Here is a 4,404-nt window from a genome sequence, read left to right as displayed (position 1 = left end):
GGTAGACCGGCACGCCTCAAGGGTTCTGAAACCCAGTCGCCAGAAATCTCCGCGCACCTGGCGAACCCGGCTTTGGGATCCTCGACGCCGTGGGAGTTTCCGGCGTCCGCGGCCGGGCGACGCCGGGACTCCCGGATGCCGAGGTCGGCCGCAGCCGCCGAGTCCGCCCCCTGTCCGCCTTCCGAGTGGACCGGGACGGGGCGGCTCCACTCCCAGAGAAACACCACCGGTCTACCGGGCCTGGGTGCGGCGACCGGCGGAGAGGGAGGGACCACATCCCGGCGCCGTGCCGGCGGGCCTCGGTCGCCCACCTCGGCCGAGGCCTCGGTCCCGTCGCCCGGCTCCGGAGCCGTCCGCGGCGGGCAGAGGGACCGGTCTCCCGGACCCGGCGCGGCGGCAGCCGCTTGGCGCGCGGGACGGGATCCCGGCGCCGGGGCCTCGGGCCTCGGTCCGTCACCTCGGACGAGGCCTCGGTCCCGTCGCCGGGCCCCGGAGCCGTCCGCGGCGGGCAGAGGGACCGGTCTCCCGGACCCGGTGCGGTGGCAGGCGCTTGGAGCGCGGGACGGGATCCCGGCTCCGGCGTCTCGGCCCTCGGTCGGGCACCTCCGGCGAGGCCGCGGTGCCGTCGCCGGGCCCCGGAGACGTCCGCGTCGGGCAGAGAGACCGGTCTACCGGGCCTGGGCGCGGGACGGGATCCCGGCGCGGAGCCTCGGCCTCGGTCCGGCACCTCCGCCGAGGCCGCGGTGCCGTCGCCCGGCCCCGGAGCCGTCCGCGTCGGGCAGTGGGACCGGTCTCCCGGCCCCGGAACGGCGGCAGGCGCTTGAGCGCGGGACGGGATCCCGGCGCCGGAGCCTCGGCCTCGGTCGGGCACCTCCGCCGAGGCCGCGGTCCCGTCGCCGGGCCCCGGAGCCGTCCGCGGCGGGCAGAGGACCGGTCTCCCGGACCTGTCGCGGCGGCCTCGGCGGGAGGGATCCCGGCTCCGGCCTCGGCCTCGGTCGGGCACCTCCGGCGAGGCCGCGGTGCCGTCGCCGGGCCCCGGAGCCGTCCGCGGCGGGCAGGAAGACCGGTCTACCGGGCCTGGGCGCGGACGGGATCCCGCGCCGGAGCCTCGGCCTCGGTCCGGCACCTCCGCCGAGGCCGCGGTGCCGTCGCCCGCCCCGGCCCCGTCCGCGTCGGGCAGGAGACCGGTCTACCGGGCCTGGGCGCGGACGGGATCCCGCGCCGGAGCCTCGGCCTCGGTCCGCACCTCCGCCGAGGCCGCGGTGCCGTCGCCCGGCCCCGGAGCCGTCCGCGTCGGGCAGGGAGACCGGTCTACCGTGAGGCGGGCGGGACCGGTCTACCGGGCGCGGGCGCGGACGGGATCCCGGCGCCGGAGCCTCGGCCTCGGGACCGGTCTGCCGGACCCGGCGCGGCGGCATCGGCGGGACGGATCCCGACCTCGGTCGGGCAGCTCCGCCGAAGCCTCGGTCCCGTCGCCCGGCCTCGGGGCCATCCGCGGATGCGGCGGGACCGGTCTACCGTGAGGCGGGCGGGACCGGTCTACCTTCTGGGAAAACGTCTGCAGTTTCAAGAGTCCTGCTTTCTTGGGAAGATTGGAGAGGTGAGACCTCACACTCACTCCTGACCCTGGCCCTGGCCCGGCCTCGGCCTCGGTCCCGTCGCCCGGCCTCGGCCTCGGTCCCGTCGCCCGGCCCCGGCCTCGGCCTCGGTCCCGTCGCCCGGCTCCGGCCGCTCGGCCCTCGGTCGGGCACCCCCGGCGAGGCCGGGGTGCCGTCGCCGGGCCCCGGAGCCGTCCGCGTCGGGCAGAGAGACCGGTCTACCGGGCCTGGGCGCGGGACGAGACCCCGGCGCCGGAGCCTCGGCCCTCGGTCCGGCACCTCCGCCGAGGCCGCGGTGCCGCCGCCCCGCCCCGGAGCCGTCCGCGTCGGGCAGTGGGACCGGTCTCCCGGCCCCGGAACGGCGGCAGGCGCTTGAGCGCGGGACGGGATCCCGCGCCGGAGCCTCGGCCTCGGTCGGGCACCTCCGCCGAGGCCGCGGTGCCGCCGCCGGGCCCCGGAGCCGCCCGCGGCGGGCAGAGGGACCGGTCTCCCGGACCTGTCGCGGCGGCCTCGGCGGGGAGGGATCCTGCCCCGGCCTCGGCCTCGGTCGGGCACCTCCGGCGAGGCCGCGGTGCCGTCGCCCGGCCCCGGCCCCGGAGCCGTCCGCGGCGGGCAGGAAGACCGGTCTACCGGGCCTGGGCGCGGGACGGGATCCCGCGCCGGAGCCTCGGCCTCGGTCCGGCACCTCCGCCGAGGCCGCGGTGCCGTCGCCCGGCCCCGGCCCCGGCCCCGTCCGCGTCGGGCAGGGAGACCGGTCTACCGGGCCTGGGCGCGGACGGGATCCCGGCGCGGAGCCTCGGCCTCGGTCCGCACCTCCGCCGAGGCCGCGGTGCCGTCGCCCGGCCCCGGAGCCGTCCGCGTCGGGCAGGAGACCGGTCTACCGGGCGCGGGCGCGGGACGGGATCCCGCGCCGGAGCCTCGGCCTCGGGACCGGTCTCCCGGACCCGCGCGGCGGCATCGGCGGGACGGATCCCGACCTCGGTCGGGCAGCTCCGCCGAAGCCTCGGTCCCGTCGCCCGGCCTCGGGGCCATCCGCGGATGCGGCGGGACCGGTCTACCGTGAGGCGGGCGGGACCGGTCTACCTTCTGGGAAAACGCCTGCAGTTTCAAGAGTCCTGCTTTCTTGGGAAGATTGGAGAGGTGAGACCTCACACTCACTCCTGACCCTGGCCCTGGCCCTGCCCCTGCCCCTGCCCCTGCCCCGGCCCCGGCCCCGGCCCCGGCCCCGGCCTCGGCCTCGGTCGGGCACCTCCGGCGAGGCCGCGGTGCCGTCGCCGGGCCCCGGAGCCGTCCGCGTCGGGCAGAGAGACCGGTCTACCGGGCCTGGGCGCGGACGAGACCCCGGCGCCGGAGCCTCGGCCTCGGTCCGGCACCTCCGCCGAGGCCGCGGTGCCGTCGCCCGGCCCCGGAGCCGTCCGCGTCGGGCAGTGGGACCGGTCTCCCGGCCCCGGAACGGCGGCAGGCGCTTGGAGCGGGGGACGGGATCCCCGCGCCGGAGCCTCGGCCTCGGTCGGGCACCTCCGCCGAGGCCGCGGTCCCGTCGCTGGGCCCCGGAGCCGTCCGCGGCGGGCAGAGGGACCGGTCTCCCGGACCTGTCGCGGCGGCCTCGGCGGGAGGGATCCTGCCCCGGCCTCGGCCCTCGGTCGGGCACCTCCGGCGAGGCCGCGGTGCCGTCGCCGGGCCCCGGAGCCGTCCGCGGCGGGCAGGAAGACCGGTCTACCGGGCCTGGGCGCGGGACGGGATCCCGGCGCCGGAGCCTCGGGCCTCGGTCCGGCACCTCCGCCGAGGCCGCGGTGCCGTCGCCCGGCCCCGGCCCCGTCCGCGTCGGGCAGGGAGACCGGTCTACCGGGCCTGGGCGCGGGACGGGATCCCGGCGCCGGAGCCTCGGCCCTCGGTCCGGCACCTCCGCCGAGGCCGCGGTGCCGTCGCCCGGCCCCGGAGCCGTCCGCGTCGGGCAGGGAGACCGGTCTACCGGGCGCGGGCGCGGGACGGGATCCCGGCGCCGGAGCCTCGGGCCTGGGACCGGTCTGCCGGACCCGGCGCGGCGGCATCGGCGGGACGGATCCCGACCTCGGTCGGGCAGCTCCGCCGAAGCCTCGGTCCCGTCGCCCGGCCTCGGGGCCATCCGCGGGATGGGGCGGGACCGGTCTACCGTGAGGCGGGCGGGACCGGTCTACCTTCTGGGAAAAAGTCTGCAGTTTCAAGAGTCCTGCTTTCTTGGGAAGATTGGAGAGGTGAGACCTCACACTCACTCCTGACCCTGGCCCTGCCCCTGCCCCTGCCCCTGCCCCTGCCCCTGCCCCTGCCCCGCCCCGCCCCGGCCCCAGCCCTGCCCCTGCCCCTGCCCCGGCCCCGCCCCGGCCCTAACCCTAAGCCTATCCCTAACCCTAAGCCTAAGCCTAAGCCTAACCCTAACGGTAACCGTAGCCCCAGCCCCAGCACCAGCACCAACCCCAAACCCAACCCCCACCCTTAGGGGTTTACCTCCAATGGGATTTTCCCATATCTTTTACCTGAAAGGAAGAAAAGCCTGACTTACAAAGCCAGCACCCTTCTCGGCATACTGATGCGCTGCGAATTCATTGGCGACTCCATTTTGCTCTAGGAATTCAAGGCGATCAAACCCTAACCCTAACCCTTACCCTAACGCTAACCCCAGCCCTGCCCCGGCCCCGCCCCAGCCCCAGCCCTAACCCTAACCCTAAGGGGTTTACCTCCAATGGGATGTTTCCGTATCTTTACCTGGAAAGGAAGAAAAGCCCGATCCGCAGCCTGATGTGGTGCGAATTCATTGGCGACCTTCATT

This window comes from Ahaetulla prasina, chromosome 14, assembly GCF_028640845.1.
Source record: "Ahaetulla prasina isolate Xishuangbanna chromosome 14, ASM2864084v1, whole genome shotgun sequence".
Lineage (NCBI taxonomy): Eukaryota > Metazoa > Chordata > Lepidosauria > Squamata > Colubridae > Ahaetulla > Ahaetulla prasina.
The sequence above is the reverse complement of the archived record's forward strand: the minus strand, read 5'-3'. Positions refer to the sequence as shown.